Genomic DNA, 23769 nt, shown 5'->3' with positions numbered 1-23769 from the left:
CGGGAACCATGGATTTTTCCGGTATGAAAAGTAGCCCACGTATTAATCCACAGTAAAATCTATTTACATTCCAAATTTCAGCTAAATCGGTTCAATAGTTGCGGCGTTAAAGAATAACAAACATCCAAACCAACGTCTAGTTTGTATGGATGTGTCTATACAAACATCCATACAAACTGTCGCGATTATAATAGGAAGTAGGATAGGATAGGGTGATGAGAAATATGTGCATTATGCGGGCATTAAATAAAACCGGTCAATTGCGTGTAGGGCAACGCGCTGAGTAGGGTTCCGTAAACTTCTAGTACTATAGAATATGGTGAAACTTTATAGGTTCAGAATATAGAATATAGAATTCAAATCGTGGTTATGACCGACGAAGATCGTAATCGTAGATAAACGCGTATCTAACAGATTTGATATTTCTCAATTAGGTTATTAAAATAGGTAACTTCGATATATTATATTATGTACATTAACTTACTAAGTACTTAGATGTACGACGATATCGATTTAAGTAGGTATACATAATATATCAATGTAGGTACAAAATTATGTTTGTTTTCCCAATATATAAAAAACCAATAATTATATAAAGTTGTTCATAATCTTTATGACGAGGTAAAGTTTGTGACTTTGTGACATTGTAGACGATGATAATAAATATGGATGTACAAAACCGATTCTGAAAATTTTTGGGTACTTATCAATAGTAAAATCATCTTAACAAAAAAAAAGAAATGACTTCAAAATTACAAAAATAAACTAAAAAGTGAAAAATAACATCGTATGTGCTACCTTCTGATCACTTTGAAGACGGTGCAAAGCCAGTGACGTATAAATTAAAGACGTTTCTGAAAGAACCACGGGATAGAACTGTCTTTAAATCCTAAATGGGACCAATATGGAAGTATACTCTTTCAAACAAAAAAGAATTAAGAAATAACGAAGTTATGCGGTAAACATAAAAAACATACGCATCGAATTGAGAACCTCCTCCTTTTTTGAAGTCGGTTAAAAAGCTACGTTATTGGTGTCACAGACACAGGCACGAGAACTGTCGCGGGCGCTTGATAATAATTAATAATAATAAAGCCGCGAGCTGTGTTTTCTCCGACATAAACAAGAAATAATAGACCATTAACCAGACTACAAACCAACAAAACGGAGTTCGATGCGATATTCTCTCTATGAGAATCACAGATTAAAGAATAATAGGCATATAGAGGGCACGGAACACGAATGCTGATGATGATGATGGATGAATGGGATAGCCATTCCAAATACAAATTCAAAAAATAGATTTCTGAGTTAGTAAGTACCTACGATCCAAAGCGTCATATAAGTAATTTTCAATTTTATTAAAAAAAATGGCGTCTTGTTTTTAAATATTCTAAAACCCGTTTACAAAAACTAAAAAAGAAGATGGAGTATTTTTATAGTAGTTAAGTATTGATTATTGTGATATTAATTTACGTAATTGATGTTAGTGCAATACAAATTAAGTATGAAAAAAGTTTGTATTAGGTAGATAGCAACATTAAGCGGATGTCAAGGAGACGCTCAAGTTACGTTTGTTTTTCTATGGGTTTTACCGGCTGGACTACGCGCCTTCTAAAGATTCATTCCGTATCCTTCTCTATTCTGTGATGAGAATAAATAAACTAAAATATTTTTACTACAATTTTGATGAAGAAAAAAATTAACTCGAGTAAGAATCGGTACCTAGGCTAGACATAGGTATATAGTATTTTTTAGGTATAATCTGCTGCTTCCTAATCCTACGTTTTCTTTGGAGCATGGCTACGCATTGTCGTGCGTCAACGTCAAGATGGTTAGTAATTATACTTAATTAAGTATTGAAGATAGTAGGACACACAGCCAGTGTCTTGATTTTATATCCATTGATATTTCATTCAGTAATCAACGATCACAATCACATTCACCCGTCACAGTCACAGTTCAGTTCAATGTTCACTCACTGAATCAGTCTGCGAGCGATCGCCGTGTGGCGTGGTTGTGTATTGTGTTATCGCAAATCGTTGCCGCGTATACGATCCTCGAAAGTATTCGAAACTTTTCCAAGATTATCGGTATGTGTTTGTGTGTTATGATGACTAAGTTTTGTGTTGTTATATTGTGAAATAACACCAACTGTGTGTGTCCATTTGTGTTTTACAAAGTTTATGAGGTTGTGCAAACAGGCCACGAGTGGATTTACTTATTACCGGCATTTAGTTAAACATTCTACAATCTACAAGTAAGTAGCATTTAAGACGTTTTGTGCTAATATTAGGCAAACTTTGTACATAATGTATTTGTTTTAGATCATTTATCAACCATTTAACGTGGTTATCTAGGACTTGGAAAGGATTTTGTCGGTAACGTGATAAAATAGATGTTTATTAATGATAATTCTTTAAGGTCAAAGACCACTGCGTGTTCGAGTAGTAATAAACTTGAATGATGTCTGCATAATATTAGAGTAAATACCTACATACTGTATCTACTAAGATTAAAATAATTATTTACTTAGCACAGAAAAGAAATACATCTCTTTTCCATTACCTTTCTTACTCTTTTCTAGTTAATTACTTATTGATGTTAAATACGTTAAGTAGGTACATACCTACTCACTTTTTAACTACTAATCTCATATTATTAGTTATCAAACTACCTGCTTTTATTACAAAATCTACCTATAATATATTAAAGCCTTTCTTGATGAATACTATTTAGCAACAAATAAAATAGAAATGAAGGTAGATAATAAAAATTTTAATAAAAAAAAAATACAACCGACTTCAAAACCTAAAAACGCACCCACTAAACTAAAAAGTGAAAAATAACATCATAATATGTTCTACCTGCTGATCAGTATGAAAGCGGTGCTAAGCCGGTGATGTATTAATTCAAGCCATGTGAGAATATTTATATAGATTTAGATTTTGCAGACAGTGTTGTTTTTTGTGGTCCTGTCAGAAATGGCTTAAATTAAGACAACACCGGCTAAGCACCGCCTTCACACTGATCAGCAGGTAGAACATATTATGATGTTATTTTTCACTTTTTAGTTTAGTGGGTACGTTTTTAGGTTTTGAAGTCGGTTGTATTTTTGTTTTATTAAAATTTTTATTATTTTTTCCATTTTTAGTGTAAAATTTCATCTCAAACGAATACATCAAACCCCTAATGACAGTCACAACCCATCTTGGTACAAAGTTCTCAGCAATACGAATTAATCAAGGCCAAACACAAGGTAGTTACTGTAAACTGTTAAGGAGTTCCCGTAATTGTCCTTGGTCTTCATCACCAAACCCCTAAATGAATGTCACAACCTATCTATGTGGAAAGTTCTCATTAAGGAAAATAATCAAGCCCAAACACAAGGTAGCTGCTGTATATCGCCGAGGAGTTCCCTCGTCTGTTTTATGACTCCATCATCAGATCGATTTTAAACCTTCATGAAATTTTAGTGCTTAAAAGTACTATATGACAAAGTTTACGAACACACTAGACACCCATATAATTTTCGAAAGTTCCCCTCAATTTCTCCAGGATTCCATCATCAGATCGTGACATGATGGCAATGGGACCAAATGGGGACTATACCGTTTCAAACTAAAAGAGAATTTTTGAAATCGGTCCAGGCGCCTTAAAGTAATCGGTGTACATACATAAAAAAAAAAAAAAATACCGACCGAATTGAGAACCTCCTCCTTTTTGAAGTCGGTTAAAAATCGGGATAATATATAGCCTTCCTCGATAAATAATATACCTATAGCCTTCCTCGATAAATAATATACCTATAGCCTTCCTCGATAAATGGGCTATCTAACACTAAAAGAATTTTTCAAATCGGACCAGTAGTTCCTGAGATTAGCGCGTTCAATCAAACAAACAAACAAACTCTTCAGCTTTATAATATTAGTATAGATAACAAAGCTTGATTTTAGTTTACGAAATTGAAGGTCGCACTGTTGTGGGAAGGTAGGTATTGTCATAATTTTTCATTTGTGAAAATCGAACCCACGACCTTGCAAAAGTCAGGGTCACTTCCTACTGCGCCACTTATACATAAAAATAGTTGCCATACCTACTTAATGATTCAATTCATCTAATTAAAGCTGTTATGTTTTATCAACAAACATTAATAAATCACTAGTCATTTCACACCTTATTATATTTATAATTAACTTCTTCTTAAATTAATGCAAAATAAATTTTACTAAGTAATACTGGTGGACTATTGGCTAATCCTTCTCATTCTGAGAGGAGACTCGAGCTCAGCAGCGAGCCTAATATCAGTTGATAACGAACGATTAATAGAGAAAACCTCCAATATGACTAATTTCGTTTAAAAAAAAACACATCTAGTAACTGTCTATCGAAATACGACTTAATGAAGACAATTCCATAAAACCGCGTTTTCATGTATGTCTACGTAACCCTGTAGTAAAAAAGAAACGTTAATTAACAACTAATTAGGAGGCTGTGTGGTAACGGCCAGCGTTTAATGAGTTGAACCTTCAATTCAAGGTGCATTTTTAAATGAGAACTAATGTCAGCCACTGACGATCAAGTAATCTCATATGCCTGCAGGCATAAAAATGATGGTGTGATGGTCAGTTCAGAACACATGATCAATTTTATCGGCTGTTGAGCAGTTAGCGCTGCAGGCATGTGAGATTACTTGATCGTCAGTGGCTGACATAACAGGTATTAAGCATCTTATTAACGATCAAACATGTTTTCAGAACAACAAAAACGACCCTCAATAGCTCAACGATAAAGGAGCCGGACTCATCACCGAGAGGTGGTGGTTCGATTCTCGCCCGCTGTACTTTTGGACCCACTCCTAACATAGTCTTTACCGACTAGATCTGGAGGAAAATGGGAATATTGGTCATATATAAAAGATATGACAAATATTCTTTAAAAGAAGTCCTTGTTAAACTTGATTGTTTTACAAACGTGTTCAAAAAGTTAGATCGTTTATAGGTTCCTCTAATGAAAATGAAAATATTAGCTTTAAAAACCCGAGTTATAATTTAGAATTAGTTTTCTTTAACTCCATTATATGCAAACATAAGACGTGTTTTACACAAATTAACTAAATACTTACTTACTTTACGATACTCTCTTAATTATCCATCATTATGTTTATGAATTACTAGTAGACGCTACGCGGTTTCACCCGCGTGGTTCCCGTTCCCGTAGGAATACGGGGATAATATATAGCCTATAGCCTTCCTGGTTAATAGGACTATCTATCACTGAAAGAATTTTTCAAATCGGACCAGTAGTTTCTGAGATTAGCGCGTTCAACCAAACAAACTCATCAGCTTTATAATATTAGTATGATACAAATTCTAATATTCTATTTTTGGGACACTGTTTAACTTTTAGACCGTAGTACCTAGTAAAGCGACATCATAAACTGTGATACCTTTTGGCATGATGTCAAGAGGTTTGCGAAAGGCCCACGTGTTTTACCAGAGTACGTAGGTACTAAATACGCAGCCAGTTTTTGCAATGACCTTTTACTTGTGTAGGATCACAGGAAAGGGGTCACCGGGCAGTCATTTTTTCGCAAACGGCTTTAACTTTGATATCCGGGATATAGGATCATGTCGCGTAAAGGATACACTATAATGCCGCTATAAATGGTGACATATTGCAAAAGTTGGACACGTGATACGTTTTGGAAAGCACTTTAGAAGTTTCCGCGCTCCGTAGACCAATATGTGGGAAATTTATTTTTTTCAATAAACAACAAACGATATTCTGATATTATGGAAGGAAATTAAGTGATAATATCAACAATATTAACAACTAAAAGACGCCCGCGATTTTGTCCGCCCTTAGACCTTAATCCAGCCCTTAAGTAGGTAGTATAGCTGTAAAAATGGAGTAACTTCTCCCGTTTTCATAACATTTCCCTTCATTGCTCTGCTCCTATTGATCGTAGCGAGAAGAAAAGTATACTATAACCTGCCCAGGAGTAAGAAGAATAATTGTACCAAGTTTCGTTGAAATCCGTCTAGTAGTTTTTGTTTCTATAACGAACATACAGACAGACAAAAATACTACTGATTGCATTTTTTGACATCAATATCGATCACTAATATTGTCAAATCACCCTTGATAGTTATTTTGGAAATATATTTCTTGTACAGAATTGACCTCTCTACAGATTTATTATACATATATTATACATACATATATTAGATGTTTAATTTTATCATTTAACCATCGCAATGCAAGATATCGGGTAAGTTATCTATGTCATTGACGTTTCTAGATTTCGTAAAAAGCGTTTTGTTTTTTAATTTCTTATTTACTTAGTATTATTTAGTATCATTTAGTACATGGCCACTGCACTGGTCAGGGTATGAAGCTCCTCTGAAACCTGTGCTTTTTGATTCTTAATTACTTATAAAAAGTAATTCAACACCACCAATTTCCGACAAGGGGCGGTATTTAAAAATCCTTGTAACTTTTTGCAATTTAAAAAAAAAAATGTAATTGAAACCTTTCCAAATACAATTTTTCCGCTCCACAAATTTTCGGGTCCACAAATCAACCAAGGGACCTGTTCCGAGAGCGCTCGATTTTAAAATCTAAACTCTTTTGTGCGAAATAAAAGTAAATTGAGTGGATCGTGTAAATTTCCATAAATTTCCGGTGTAACTAATAAGGCGTCCCGGGAATTTTGCGGCGCTGAAATTTTCGTGAAAATGTCGTGTATCTACCGGAAAAACCCGTGGTTGGTTGACCCATAAACCACATGTATAACTCTTGCCCTGTGATCTCATTAAGCCGTCAGTTCCGGCTATTTATCTCGACGTTAATTATATCTAATAATCGTTAACCTTTTATTAGGAAGAAAACTATTCTCGTCTTGTCATTTTAATAACCTATCTCATCATCATCATATGGACGTCCACTGCAGGACATAGGCCTTTTGTAGGGACTTCCAAACATCACGATACTGAGCCACCTGCTTCCAGCGAATCCCTGCGACTCGCTTGATGTTGTCAGTCCACCTGGTGGGGGGTCGGCCAACACTGCGCTTACTAGTGCGAGGTCGCCATTCCAACACTTTGGGACCCCAACGTCTATCGGCTCTTCGCACTATGTGCCCCGCCCATTGCCACTTCAGCTTCGCAACTCTTTGAGCTATGTCGGTGACTTTGGTTCTTCTGCGGATCTCCTCATTTCTGATTCGATCACGCAGAGATACTCGTTCCATCGCCCGCTGTGTGACTCTGAGCCTTCTTATGAGGCCCATAGTTAGCGACCAAGTCTCGGAACCATAGGTCATCACTGGCAATACGCACTGTTCGAAGACTTTTGTCTTCAGGCACTGAGGAATTTCGGACGAAAAGATGTCGCGAAGTTTCCCGAATAACCTATCTAATATCTATTTATAATCTCTCAATAGCTTGCTGTGTAACGTTGTAAAATATCATAATAGTCATAAAATATTATAACACAGCACCGTAATTGTCATGTATTTTTTATAAGGCACGCCATTGACGATCAATTATTCTCACGCTTCTGCACCCACGACTATAACTGATCGTGTATTGGTCGCTGCGAGCATGACGGCTCGACTTATGAAACGTCTTCGCTTCCGTTTGCACTGCAGACACGTGAGAATAATTGACCGTCAATGGCTGACTTAAAGGCCTTCTGTCTTTTAGGGTTCCCGCACACGGGCCACCGGCCACAATATTATACATTTTGACGCCGGTTTAACTAGGAAAGCTCTTACCGTTTAGTTAAAAAACTTATTCATGTCAAAGTTTTCCAACCAATAACTAAAATATTCTGACCAAAAATAGTCTTAAAATACCGACAATATTATTTCTAGAGATATTACCAAATAATTTCGCTTACTAGTAAAGATATAGCCATAATGTGACGGCCGCGTGGCGCAGTGGATAGTGACCCTGCTTTCTGCAACCACGGCCGTGGGTTCGATTCCCACAACTGGAAAATATTTGTGTGATGAGCATGAGTGTTTTCCAGTGTCTGTGTGTATTTATACATTATATAAGTATTTACATGTAGTATATAATTGTATATTAATATTATAATATCAACTATCTTAGCACCCATAACACAAGCTACTCTGTACGCTTACTTTGGGGCTAGATAGTGATGTGTATTGTTTAAGTATATTTATTTATTAATGTATTTTGAGGTTAATGTTACTGTTTGGCCTGCCATTACCTTTGAGACGTTAGATAAAAAACGTATTGCCACTAACTGCCTTGAAGCGCGCAATGACTTGCAAAGGTCAGATGTAATCAGTGAAAAGGCTTCGATAACGTAGGCATTATACCTCCGCTACGGAAACTGTGAGAGCAACAGTTCAGGGGGAGAGTACAGATAACTTCAACCCTCTCCGAGCGCGTAATGCGAGCAGCAGCGCATCGCGCAGCCGCTTCGCAGTTTGGATCGTGCCGCGATGCAAGAACCAGCTCATGACTAAGGGCCCCGTATGGGTTCGAAACTAGTCGGGCATACTCCGACCTAACATCACGTGACTTTTAACAGTGTTTCGTAATCAATTAATAACTACCTTCACATTTACCTATCAGAGTAAAAGATACAGCTTCCGCGGCGTAGTGTTATGCGCGGCGGATTTACAAAACGGAAGTCCTGTATTCGATTCCCGGCTAAAGTCTGGCCAGTTCGTTGATGACACTCCCATGATATGGGGGCGACGGGAGGAAAGACTGCGCGGGTGTGAAATCGTGCGTGCGGGGAAATGAAGTGCATCAGTCGTGGGTTTTTCATTCATCGCTACACGCCCTCCGGCCCGCGTGGACCATTGGGAGTGTTACGAACGAAGTTTCCAAGTTATAGGCAGATTGAGTTTTTTTTAATTGATCCAAGTCTGGCTGGTGGGGGCTGCGGCTGTGGCTAGATACCACCCTTGGCAAACACGTAACGCCAAGCGATTTAGCGTTCCGGTACGATGCCGTGTAGAAACCGAAGGGGGTGTAGATTTTTATCCTTCTCCTAACAAGTTAGCCCGCTTCCATCTTAGACTGCAGCATCACTTACCGTCAGGTGAGATCGTAGTAAAGTGCTAACTTGTAAAGAATAAAAAAAAACAAGATTATTCAGAATTCAGATAATTACTTATTGGAGATCGGTAAAATAGAAACTTATTTTTGTCTTATCTATACTAATATTATAAAGCTGAAGAGTTTGTTTGTTTGGATAAACCATCTTAGACTGCAGCATCACTTACCGTCAGGTGAGATTGTAGTCAAGGGCTAACTTGTAAAGAATTAAAAAAAAAGATAGGTAAGGGATGTATTGGAATAATACGGTTGTAAGAAATTCAACTTAAGGGTTACTAATTTATTATACTAATTTTATGACGAGGTAAAGTTTGTGGTGTTGTAGTAGAGGATAATCTCTGGATCTACTGTACCGATTTTGAAAATTCTTTTACCGCTACAAAGCCACGTTATTTGTGAGTGTCATAGGCTATTCGGCTATTTTTGCGGTGATTTTGTAGGTACGTAACATATCTAATAGAATAAAATATCGTTGTACGATGTGCATTTGGCAATTTACCCCCGAAAACAAAACACCATGTATTATAAATAATCCGAAATTGGGAGAAATTCGCGCACAAAATTAAGTTTTATTCGATTTCGTCTGTTTTGTGTTTTAATTAAATTAAACTTTGTTCTAAACCGTCTGATGATGACGTTAATTAACCACAAACATATTCATGAGTTCAAAATATTCAAACCAGCTTTAATAAACTGTTCACTACACGTTTTATTTGGTTTCGTTCTTTTAAGACCCCTTTTTACGTAGTCGGGTTATAGTTTTTAAACTTTATTTACTTGACGAGATAGCTGACCCACTATGTTAAGTGTCACATTATCGCAACACTAAGCGTGCTTTCATACAAAATTGACAACTTTCAAAAAATAAGTACAATGTACGTCATCTACTTTATTTGACGATAAGTAAACACCAAAAAGGCTCCCACGCGATGAGGTTTTATTGGGTTGTAAAAAAACCCTCTTGCCCCTGTCGAATCGCGGTTATATCCTTGATTGTGGTCCCGATTGTTGGGTCTATCTGCTCCTGTGTTAAATCTGGCCGAGTGGTAAATTTATATCTTGCCCCAATAATAAAATATGTTTGTTTATCACGACTCAGCCCGTAGGGTTAAAGGGCAAGGCAATATGGTTTGTTATTTTTCCTTTAAAAAATTCATTTATTCTCGGTTTATCCGTTTTATTTTTTGGTAACTTGGATTTCGTTTATTTTGATAACAAAAATAACAGATTTTTTTTTGCATTTTGAATATTTTTAAAACTTTATCGTAAATATTCAAAGGCTAAGTAATCGGTTTGTTAGCTCATTCACCATACACATTGTTATTGTAAATGTTTGGAGTGCCTTTTAGTACTGTTTCTGGTATGGATGTATTCGAGTTAAGACTGAAGGTATATACTTCTAGGTAAACTTTTCCATCCAAAATATGTTATTAGATATTTTATATTTGTGAGATGTACACGTACTAATATAGTGTATTAAGTATTTATTTCAAGATTGATCTAAATATGTTATTATATATTTTGTATTTGTGAAATGTATAATGTAGAATATTCTGTTCAGTCCTTGATCGTATATTCATTTAGATTCGCTCTATTACAGAGAGAAAACATATAAAAAAAATAATGTGCTATAATAATACAAAATATACTCGTTTTAAAGAAAATTATCACATAAAAAAATGCAAAACAAAATTAAACGTCACATCGTCTGTACTCTGTATGTTGCACAAACATTAGCTTGCATACCACACTGCACTGCATGCAAAACAGTTTTAATGTTTCCATGCTCTGTGGAAATTTTTAGTTCTACAAAATTAGGGATTGTTGTTGGTACCCGCTGTTTCAATCTCACAAATGCAAATGTACATTATGCACCATAGTATACGGTTGAATAGAGACTGTCTTCTAATTTTTGTCGGTTAATGTTCATTTTCATATCTACATTCGCTATACATTGGCATTTACGAGTACCATTTTATGTAATTTGAAGTTTATATTTTTATTACAAAAACTATTTAAGCTTTATTATTAACCCATATTCGTCTAACTGCTGAACTCGAGTCTCCTCTCAGAATAAGAGGGGTTATGCCAATAGTCCACCACGCTGGCCCAATGCAGATTGGCAGACTTCACACATGCTGAGAATTAAGAAAATTCTCTGGTATGCAGGTTTCCTCACGATGTTTGTTCTTTACCGTATTTAAGCTTATCCAGGTGTAATACGCTTAATACGTAGACCCATATAATATCTATTTTTAACATGAAATTAAATGAAGATAAAGTTTTGTTTACTTATTAAGTAAGTAAATATTTGCAAAACCTTTGCAAAGAAAAAACAAACAATTGAAGCTCAAACTCAAAATTGTATATTATCTACATAATATAATATTTTGAGTTTGAGCTTTAGTTTATGAAAGTTCATTTCATTTTGGTACTTATATACTATTTAAACAAAACGTTTATATAATTAAAAATACTTTAAAAAATATACCTGATGTACATAAATAAAAATTTCTGCCTATATCACCAGGGCTATCTTTTAACACCTCAATAAAATTGGTTCGATAGTTTCGGCGCTACGGTGGGACATACACACATACATACATAAATAGACTGCCAAAATCATTATCCTTTTCTTTGGCTTCGCCGTAGTCGGGTAAAAATGACATTATAATACCTATATAGTGTGAAAATTATTCCACTTTTAAAATCACTTTGCCTTTTGGACTGCCTATTTATTATGGATATGTACCTATCCTTATTTTCGACTTATCACTAATTTTCGGTATTGAGTGAAAAAGATCATCTCAGACGTTCGACTGCTTAATTTGATTCGTACAGTAAAATTGAAGCTAAGAGCATTTGAATCCGAATTCAATATAGTGCTTCTTAAAAGGCCAATTCGTACTAGGCGTGAAATATCAAACGCCTGTGACCCAAAGCTGAGGAAAATTTATGGTCTTTGTAAGAACTTTGTGCTATTTAGCGGTTGTAACTTTAGTTGCGTTTATTTTATAGCAGCGCTGTCTGCGGTCTTGCGTAGGGCTTCTTAACTTTCACCTGTCCTTTGCAAACAGCGATATAGGTTGACTGATGGATGGAAAAACTTTTCTACATTAACTATTTAAGTATTATGTTTACTTCATCATCATGTCTCTCATTTATTTATTTACCTTTTTTTTTAATTTTTAACAATGTTAATATAAAAATATAAACCCTCACGGTGCGGGACATTTGAGTGCCCAAGCAACCGGTGGTCAAGGCTCCAGAGTGAGGAACCTCCTCACAATACGCGCCGTCTCAAGAATCACTGCCTTCTGTATCCGACTTGATCCAAAAGTTAAGTGAAAGCTTTTTAAGATTTTAGTCGAAGATTTTCGCTATAAGACCATTGTCTGAAACAACTATCGGAACAATAACAGTTGACTCAACATTCCTATGGCGGTAATCTCAAGTGAGCAACGTCCAAGTATTTTGTCATTTTTTTCTTTTTCGGCTTTAACCAGATTATCGTCATGTGGAACAGTAATATCAACAATTATTGCACGACGCATTGACCGATCGACTAACACTATATCAGGTCTATTGGCAACAATATATCTGCCAGTCATTATTGTTGGGTCCCAGAAAAGCAATTACTTCATCATCATTATCAATATTAGGTTCCCTCCTGAGTCTCCTCTCAGAATGAGAGGGGTTAGGCCAATAGTCCACCACGCTGGCCCAATGCAGATTCATCATCACACACGCAGGACTCGTCCACACCTTGAAGTTATGGGAAATACTTAGCCAGCACCCTGTATATTAATAAAGAGCTATAACCCTATGAGGTACTCGTAAATATATAACAAGCTGTATAATACAGAGCTTTGCTTCATTAGGCTTCCTTAACTCCGCAAACCGAACTCAGAGTTCTGCCTAAAACCGCCGCATGTATTATTAAATAATGTATGTTTGACAATCCCGAGTGATTGACGTTGGAAGCGGAAAGTAAATTAATTTACCGACTAAGTACTTGGAGGAGCACTTGTGCAATAGGGCTGATTTGAGTCCGAGAATATATTTTACGAAAGGGATTTTAATTTTTCAATGGAAGTTAACTGAATGATTTTGGGGTCCATTTTTGTCGTTGGTTTTTTTTTTTTTTTTAATATTTACAAGTTAGCCCTTGACTACAATCTCACCTGATGGTAAGTGATGATGCAGTCTAAGATGGAAGCGGGCTAACTTGTTAGGAGGAGGATGAAAATCCACAATCCTTTCGGTTTCTACACGACATCGTACCGGAACGCTAAATCACTTGGCGGTACGTCTTTGCCGGTAGGGTGGTAACTAGCCACGGCCGAAGCCTCCCACCAGCCAGATCTGGACTAATTAAGAAAATCTCAATCTGTCCAGCCGGGGATCGAACCCAGGACCTCCGATTTGTAAATCCACCGCGCATACCACTGCGCCACGGAGGCCGTCAAAACACAAAGGTACAAAGTAGATTTTAATGAACCTTAAGGACCTATGAGACTCAGTAAACACGGCGTAGAATGTTTGATAAATTATTTTGGTTAGGTGTTTATCAAGATTGTGCACTCGGTATCGGCAAATATAGTGCGACTTAACGGGTAACAGTTGATTGTACCATTATTTTGTGGTAGCGGAAGCATCTCGAGTCCGACCTAGGAAGTAGGTTTAAGGGATCCCTTTAGAATGCATCAACAATCACCTTCCCTGTCTAACACGTTGTCCATGCCCACTACTAAATAATTTATGAACATGATCATTAATCAAGAATCACAACAAAACATTATTGCACAAAATCACTAAAGTATGCGCGTTATCATCTGAGTCGTCCGGTCATAAAAGTCAAAAAAGATAGGAATGTGCAGCGCGCCTACCTGCGCACCCTAATTATCGATAAACGGCTACCTGCGCACGTGCTAATGATGAGTCAATAATGATTTGGACGATTCTGATTGGTCGGTTTCTAATGTAATTGCATTGCGTATTTTTTTTGCTATAAATGTGTTTACTGCAATTAAATAAATACATTCATGTGTTACTCGTTGCGCACTATGGATACTTTATTTTCTAACGTTGATCTGAAGAAATTACATGGCGATATTAGCCCTCAAGCTCGAACACTGATTCACAACGTATTCCTGTTTCTCAATGAATTGAAAAGTGATCCGAATAAAGTGGCTTCTCTAAATTTCAACAAACCACGTGAAATGGCCGCATTTGTTTGTGGTGTGAGCAGAGCGACAGTGGACCGAATCAAGACGGAAGTATCACAATCAGGCAGTACCTGTATACCAAGAACAAATTTTAAGAAACCACAAACCGTCACTAATATTGACGATTTTGATAAAAGTGTGTTGAAGCGAACTGTAGCTTCATTTTATGAGAATGGAAAGTATCCATCCGTGGCGAAAATTTTAGAAAAATTCCGTGAACAATTACCCGATTTTAAATGCGGCAACACTTCAATGAGAATACTACTGAAGGAGGTTGGGTTCCAGTATAAGAAAAATAGCGAAGGACGTAAATATTTAATGGAAAGAACTGATATTGTTTGTGCTAGAATGGACTTTTTAAGGAAATTGGATTTACTTAGAAGAACTAACGATCAGCGACCACGTTTCTATCTAGACGAAACATGGATTAATCAAAACCATGCAAGAAAGAGGATGTGGCTTGGAAGCAACGATGAAGGAGGTTTCAAGAATCAGCCTGTGGGAAAAGGCCAAAGATTAATAGTTTGCCATGCGGGTTCTGCAAGGACTGGCTTCGTTCCAGATGCGAAGCTAATATTTAAAGCGGTGAAATCAAAGGATGCTGATTACCACACAGAAATGGATGGCGAAACATATATGGCATGGTTTTCCGAATTCCTGAATCTACTTGAAGAGCCCTCAGTTATAATTGTCGATAACGCAAGCTATCATTCGATACAGTTGGAAAAGATACCCACAAGAAACACGAGGAAAGCTGAAATTCAAGAATGGTTGACAAAGAAAAAGATTCCATATTCCAGCAACGAAATTATTGAAGAATTAATAAGAAAAGTAAAAGCCAGTAACCCGCAGAAGGTCTACGCTTTAGACCATCTGGCAAATGAACGAGGTCATGAAGTAATAAGGCTCCCTCCATATCACTGTCAATATAACCCAATAGAATTAATTTGGGCACAAGTAAAGGGAGAAGTTGCGAAGAATAATAATACCTTCAAGATAGCAGATGTCGAAAATCACCTCCACCGAGCCATAGAAAATGTCACACGAGAAGACTGGGCCAAATGTGTTAGGCATGCCGAAGAACTTCAAAACAAAGATTTACAAAAAGCTCTAATTAGAGATCACGCGCCGCTTATAATAAATTTGGCAGAAGACGAAGATTCTGATGATGAAGACTCAGATGAAGATTAATTTTATTTAGTTAATAATTATATAATATGAAATATGTATTATATTAAATCAAATATTGTTAATTTTTTTAATTTTGTGAACAAGATACGATAATAAACTTTACTTATCGATAATATGTCTTTCATTGTTACACCCTTCACTAGACGGCTCCATAAGACCCATAAGTGCAAGCGAGATAGATATAGAGAAATGATTTATGGCCCTAAGACTCAGTTGTTAACGCGCGTACTATAACGCGACTGGCTGTAACGGTGTCTACGCTGCCTAACAAACAACTAAGCTACCTATAACACTGATAGTTCCCCCCTACAATAACATAAATAAGGAATGTTAATACCACCTGTAATAGAGGATCTTTTAACAATACGTAGAATGAAATGAGCCCGATGAAATATTTTGGAAAGATTATCTTTGGAAAAGCCTAGGCATGTGAGATGCAGTCTTGGAATTTCAAGTTCAGCTAAACCACGAGTACAGTAAACTGAAATATATTTGAACAATATTACAATGATTGCAAGTTAAAAATTAAATTGGTCAAAAATTAAATAAATTCAATAAAGCATAATTTCTTTTTAATCGAGGATATAAAATACTCATATTGTTTTTTATATATGAGTATCTTACATACTTCCGTTACTGAAAAATATGTTTTAAATATATTTCTCAAATCGGGTGCAGTGAACAAGCGCTCGAAGGGTAAACTAATTATCCGTCTATATTTAGGAACTCCTGGGTCTCGAAAGGTTTTCTGTGATTTAAGATCATAGGCATTCTTAGAATTATTCGAGCAATATTTGATGAATAATTCTAAGAAATTCTTTAATGTCTTAGAAAATGATTAATATTTTACTCATTAAGTAATAACGTATTTACGTTTGTCTTTACATACTTACGTTTGTCTTTTAATTTTATTTATATTTTATTCAATATTCCACCTAAATAAACAAGCAAAAATTAGATACCTATTTCCGAAAACCAATTTCAGAAGACCTTTACTAAAACATAATTTTATAATTCGCTCGGACACGACAAGAGAACAGAATTTTTCATCCAGTGACGCCAGTTACTTTTGTTACGGTAAAACGTTACTTAATTAATCATTACAAAAGTTATAATAAATGTAAAGTAGGTACAAAGGCAACCTTATCAACTACTTAATATTATAATAGTTTAGACTTTGCGGTTATTCTCTGGATCTAATGAAATACAAAACTATAGAAAGCTACATCTTCACCAAAGAATGTAGATTATATTTTAAAGTTCCCAAGCCCGTAAAACATAACTCGCTGCTAATGTAGCTTCCTATTGATGAAAGGATTTTACAAATCGGTCTAGTACGTCGTTGGTAACAAACAAAAAAACAAATATTAAATCTTTAAATAAAACTAGCGAATGCCCCCCGTAGTCCCCGTTCCCGTGAAAATACGGGGATAAAATACAGCCTATGACACTCACCAATAACGTGGCTTTCTGTGGTAAAAGAATTTTTAAAATCGATTCAGTAAACCCAGAGATTACTCCCTACAATGGCACAATCTTTACCTCTTTATAATATTCGCATAGATAAGGTTAGATGTAAGGAAGGCGTATTTTTATTGGGCGACATGTCGCAGATACTTATCGCTCAACATTCACGTTGTGGAACAATGTCCCGGGACATATGACTCGTTCAAGCATCGACTATAGCTTGACAAATTCGTTCGTAACACTCCAGATGATCCGGGCGGGTCGGGGGCGGGGCGGGAGTGATGAATGAAAACCCACGACTGATACACCTCACTTCACCGCACGCACTATTTCACACCCGCGCAGTCTATCCCCCCGTCTCCCGCATATCAAAGGAGTGTCATCAACGAACTTACCAAGCTATAGAGATATGTTGCGCGACCCGTAAACGTCGCTTGTGATGTCAGGCGACATCACTCGGGACATGTGAATTTCGTGTCGAGCGACAATTGTCCCTTAATGAAAATTAGTACAGTCATTGTAGGCCAAATTCAGCTATAACCTCCGATTTCGTTGAACCTCCATAGATTTGGATGAATATGTGGGATTAAGCATGCTTTACCCTCTACTTCAAAAGTGATATGCTCGTCTTGCGCTTTTTGCATTTTAGGGGTGAAATCCACCCCTTTTGTTAAAAATGGGAAAAATGCAGATTAAACCTTTCTGGCATAAGTAATTGTGTTTAAAAACCGCTTTTAAATATGTATTTTTATCACGAAAAATCACATTCATTGATCTTTAATAACTCAAAAAGTATTGATTTATTCCAAAAACTTTATATAACAAATTTTGCTTAAAATTTGTATCTCTATCGCTCCTGATCCGGTTATTTTTATTAAAATAATTTTCACCCCCGAGAAGGGGTGGCATCCACCCCCAGGGCAAAAGCGTAAGTTAGCGCTAAGTCACTGTTTCTTAGGGTATCTCCCACATACTCACCAATTTTCATGAAAATCGATGAAGGTTCAACGAAAACGGAGGTGAAAACTTTCATTTACTGAACTAAATGCGGTTTAGGAAGTAAGATGATATCCATATTGTCTGTTAACACCAGGTTTACTATTGGACGGTGGAAGTTATCCCTCTGTATTCACCAGCTATTCGCTATTCCGTGAGTTAGTTGACAGGGGCATAATAGAAGCGTATAATTGGATTCAGTAATCCAAGACTTGGAATAATAGTTCTAAGTTCTATAGTTCTATATGGTGAATTAATATCCTAATGGAACTTTCACTATGAGGGCCAACCAGTATGGAAATTGATAGTATATAATTGCATTGATAAACTTGAAACTTAAAAAAAATACCTTTGCTTTATTTTTTCAGTTTGTACAATTATTAAGATAATTAAAAATTTACCTCTTAGCTAGAAAGACTAACACTATAGTTACAGTTAGTAGGTTAGTAGGCAGTGGCGAAGAATGGAATTTAAATGAAGGTAAGCCGTTCCAAAGAAAAAGAAATTCATATAGGGTAATACAAACTCCGGTTCTCAAATATCTAGTAACAGTATAACAATAAATATGCATGGATTTTTAAAGGTATTCCGGTGAGAATCGGCTTGCCACAGCTCTTCGCCGCTGGTAGGTAGAGTAGATTAGGTAATTGTGAATAATTTTATTGTTAGACAAGAATACCGACATGAATTTTAATATTTTTCTTTTGGGAAACTATGAAAAGTCTGGATAAGACTTGGAAGAAAATCGCCCTACTACCATGCTTGGTTACTTTCATATCTATGTCTTATTCCCCATGAACAAACAGAAAGTTTGATCAGTATGGGCATGAATAAATATTATGTTTCTGGACTAATAAAAAAAAAATCATGCTTCCATACTAATAATATAAATGCAAAAAAGTTCGTCTGTATGTTACCTTTTTACGGCTTATCTACTGAACCTTTTTGGAGAAAATTTGGTATTAAAGATAAATAGGACCTTAAATCAGAACATAGGCTACTTTTTATCCCGGAAAAATCCTTGGTTCCCGTGAATTTCACACAAACAGAGTCGCGGGCATCTGCTGGTAGTTTATACATTTGCGGAAGCAAGAAATGATAATAATCTTTGGGGAATTATCATAATTTCTTGGTCAAGTCCCGTCTTCATAGCTTTATTGTTCCTTGAAAGCTGAAACTTCATCCGCGCTGTCTCAGATGTTAGGGGCAACCGCATAATTGGATTTTGCAACCGAAGTCTAGGATGTATAATAGTTCCAACTGCCAACTTGATACCCAAAGTTAGTGGCTCTGTGGGATTACGAAATCCCTAGGTAAATAACAGTTTATCTATCTGTAATTAGTGTAATAAAACAAAGTAGTTTTTGCTCCCCCTGGCATCATTTAAAGCAAAGCAAGACTTTTTGCGGGTTTTACAAATTTATAGAGAGAAGAATGGTAGTGTTCGTTTCAAATATATACTTAATCTATACCTATCATCATTGACAACTCATATTCGGCTCACTGCTGGGCTCGAGTCTCCTATCAGAATGAGTGGGGTTAGGCCAATAGTTCACCACGCTGGCCCAATCCGGATTGGCAGACTTCATATACATAGAGAATTGAGAAAATTATTAGGTATGCAGGTACCCTCACGATGTTATCCTTTACCGTATGAGACACGTGATATTTAATTTCTTAAAATGCACACAACTAAAAAGTTGGAAGTGCATGCCCCGGACCCGATTTGAGCCCACACCCTCTGAAATCTGAGGCAGAGGTCATATCCACTGGGCTATCATGATTCGATACCTATACTATTATAGAATAGCACCGCCTTTAAACAGATCAGAAGGTAGCACATAGGTAAGTACGATGTTATTTTTCGCTTTTTAGTTTAGTGGTAGGTTAATTTTCGTGTTGAAAGTCGTTCGATTTTTTATTTTTATAGATAAATGCGAAAGCGAGTTGTTTTGTTGATACACTTTCAAGACCAAAACCACTGAAACGATTTTGAAAATTCTTTCACCAATAGAAAGTTACATTATCAGCGAGTAAAATGAGCAACATTTTATCCCTGTGTTCGCACAGGAACGAGAACTTTGAGGGTGAAAACCGCGGGTATAATATAATGCTAGTATTATTAAACTGTCCTCACTGAAAAACATACTATTTTTCATATTTTCTACACTTTCGCAGAGAAACTTCTATTTCTATTATACATAATTCATGAACATCTATCTGTCTCTCAATCTAAATCTAATAGAAGACATGCTGAGCAATCTCAGTCAAACTAACGGCAATTAGAATATCGAGTTACTACTACTTTAGATGCAGACTTGTTCCATAATGCAGAAACTGATTTGTTGATTAACTTGCTTCAGCTTCTCAATTGGATAAACTAGATCTGAGTATGTATTGTCGCCAGTGGCGTGCACACGGTTTTATCCAGGGTAGGCACTGTACTATATATTGTACAATATGGAAAATCCTTTCGTCAATACAGCTTCGTAATGAAGCTTCAGAGGGTAGGCAATGCATATTTTCATCTATGAAGTGCACGCCACTGATTGTCTTACACTCGTAGCCGTGTTATACACGTATTTTTAACCCCCGATGCAAAAAGAGGGGTGTTATAAGTTTGACGTGTCTGTCTGTCTTTGGCACAATAGCTTCCGATCGGATGAAGCGATTTCAATTTAGTTTGTTTTGTATGAAAGGTAATTTATGTGCGAGTGTTCTTAGACACGTTTGATGAAAATCGGTTGAGCCGTTTAAATGTTCTGAGGGGTTAAATTGGGGAAGAATAACCGAATGTCGGCAAATATGCTGGAGTGGGGTCTCATGGGGGGGGGGGGGGGGGGGGAAAGCGCACGATAATTTCATGACCTTTTGGGGGTTTTTCAAAATTTTCAGTTTTATGTTATAACTGTTTTATTGTAGTAAATATATATCTTATGGAAAGTGCTTTTCTATTGTATATATTTAAAAGATGCTGGTAATTGTTGAGTAGTAGTGTGACTCTAATCCTCGCCTTCGATGCCAATAGTTAGGTACTGACTAAGTCTTAAACGTTGTCGTGTAGAAACCGAAAGGGGCGTGCATTTTCATCCTACTCCTAACAAGTTAGCCCGCTTCCATCTTAGAGTGCATCATCACTTACCATCAGGTTAGATTGTAGTCAAGGGCTAAGTTGTAAATAATAATAAAAAAAGTCTCAGAACCATACGTGATTACTGGCAACACGCACTGTCCGAAGCACACATCAGGCAATGAGGAATTTAGACGGAAATATATTGCTAAGTTTCCTGAATGCTGTTCCTCAAAAATACGCATCATACTTGGAAGGTTGAGGTCTTGAACCCTTCTAAAGCCACTCTACCATAATTTGCTACCCTTACATAGGCTGGCTAATTTTTAGCATGTATAAAATGAGGCTTTCTAGCTATCTCAGGCTACCTTGGCTTGTTGTGCTCTTTTCGCACCAAAGCGCGTTTGGAACCTACGTAACTTTAATTTTAAGTTTTCGAGTTTAATTATCACCATTAAATCATGACATACTTAACGTTAGTGGCGTGCATATTATGGTATGCAATATAGGTAAAAATTCGAAATTTCCTTGTCCAACTGTGTATTTTGTGGTCCAACATAGGTTTGTATGAGTCCTTAGGGTAGGCAGTGTTTTTTGCATCTATGAGGTGCACGTCACTGCATACCTTGATGTTTCAAATGTGCTTAAAAACCTTAAAATTAATTTTGATTTGATTTGATTTTAAGTAGTTTGCATTTTTTTTTTAATCTTAATAGAATATTATAGTAACCATAAATTATTTGTTAGCACAACACATAACTACATATAATACCTTAAAAATAATACATTTATATCTTAGAACTAGAAAATGTATTATGCCATTAGAATGGTCAATTTCAGTCAAGACCTTGTTCACAGATACCCCAATTTTTTATGAGTTCACCTAATTTTTCTGTACTTGAATAAAAAAAGCTAGTCGCCAAACCAAAGACGGTGTTAAATGTAGTGCATCTTGCAAAATAATCGCCCCCTTTGTAAGGCGAGAAACACTTGAAATTCCTTAATTGCAGCCGCTCTTAATGAGTTTGCGTCGGCTCAAACGGGTAAAAGTGGGATTGCTCTTGCACGAAGTTGTTTTGCGCTCTCAATTTCACTTTATTTTTCATATCAAACGGCCTCGCTTTTATATGGAATAAAATATATTTTAATTTATAATATTATTAATGGTGCAGTATGTCCATGTCCGCTTATTTAATAACGAGTTTTTAGTTTTGTACTATGCTCTGGAGAAGCAAAAAAGTTATGTAGTTTGTTTAAATTTGAAGTGATAACTTCTTATGGTAGGGTAAACCGATTCATAACCCTTTCTCGCGCATACGGCAGCAGGTTTATATTACCTTTCTGTCGAGCTATTTATTTAATTACTTACTTATTTTTTTTTCTTTTGTGTTATTTTTGTTGTACGAGTAGTTTGTAATTTTGTGTTTCTGTTCAGTAATTTTGTAAGTAGTAATTATCTTTTATTATATGGTTTACTAGCGGACGCCCGCGACTTCATCCGCTCTTAGACCTCTTTAATCCAGCCCTTGCAGTAGTATCGCTATAATTCTCCCATTTTCCCAACATTTTCCTTCACTGCTCTGCTCCTATTGATCGTAGCGTGATGAAAAGTATACTATAATCTCCCCAGGAGTATGAAGAATAATTGCACCAAGTTTCGTTAAAATCCGTCGAGTAGTTTTTGTTTCTATAACGAACATACAGATAGACAGATAGCCAAAAATTTTACTGATTGCATTTTTTTTTCTTTCACCAGTAGAATGCTACATTATCGGGGAGTGCTATAGGCTATATTTTATATTGGTATCATATAAATTAGCCGAGTTATCACAGTTTTTGTCATACAGGTCGGACTGAAAATCTTCTTAAACAGACTTATTCGCATGCGCTGCCTTAACTATTGTGTAAAATTGAAATTAATGTTTGGAGGCTTTATGTATCTTTAAAAGTTCTACAAAAAAGTTCGCGACACTATATATCTATCTTCTATATATTAGCAGATATAGTACCTTTTGTTTTTTAAAAATTATTAATTTTATATACTTAGGTTTGCGTCATTATTTATGCTACTTAACTTAAATCCTTATCAAAATAAATTATTTAATAATCACAAGGATATTATGGAGATAAGATTTGCCCTTTATAGTATGTTAATTAGTTAAATAGTTTCGGAGATAATACAAAATTTCTAAAAGACGCAGAAATCCCGCTACATGACGCCCCGCGCTTTCAATTACGTAGTTCCCGTTCCTGTGTGAATATGGGAATCAAACATAGCCTATGACACTCGCAAATAACGTAGCTTTCTATTGGTAAAACAATCTTTCAAATCGGTCCAGTAGATCCAGAGATTACCTCCTACAACCACACGAACTTTACCTCTATATTATTAGCATAGAAGTCTCTATTTCTCTTGGTCATAGTGTACGGGTAGGGTAGGTTTAGGGCCGGGTTTAGGGTAGTGGTAGGGTAGGGGTAGAAGTAGGGTAGTGGTAGGGTAGAGGTACGGGTAGGATAGGGATGTGGTAGGGTAGGGGTAGGATAGGCGTGAGATAGGGGTACGGGTGGGATAGGGGTAGGAAAGGGATAGGGTACGGGGAGGGTAGGGGTAGGATGGGGGTAGGGTGTAGGTAAGGTAGGGGTAGGGTAGGGGTAGGGTTAGGGTAGGGTAGGGGTAGGGTAGATGTAGGGGTTGGGTAGGGTAGTGTTGGGG

The 23769-nt window shown here is 36.4% G+C and overlaps 1 protein-coding gene across 3 annotated transcripts in view; it reads left to right on the top strand.

Annotated features, from left to right (window-relative positions):
* Positions 1-1980: 1980 nt before the first annotated feature.
* Positions 1981-23769, top strand: part of LOC112046929 (angiotensin-converting enzyme) — a 124754-nt gene continuing 102965 nt past the window's right edge. For all 3 annotated transcript variants that reach the window (XM_024083784.2, XM_024083781.2, XM_024083782.2), the window contains exon 1: positions 1981-2260. The gene's annotated coding sequence lies outside the window, so the exon portion shown is untranslated. The remainder of the gene's footprint in view (positions 2261-23769) is intronic.

This window comes from Bicyclus anynana, chromosome 10 (assembly GCF_947172395.1).
Source record: "Bicyclus anynana chromosome 10, ilBicAnyn1.1, whole genome shotgun sequence".
Lineage (NCBI taxonomy): Eukaryota > Metazoa > Arthropoda > Insecta > Lepidoptera > Nymphalidae > Bicyclus > Bicyclus anynana.
The sequence above is the reverse complement of the archived record's forward strand: the minus strand, read 5'-3'. Positions and strand labels throughout refer to the sequence as shown.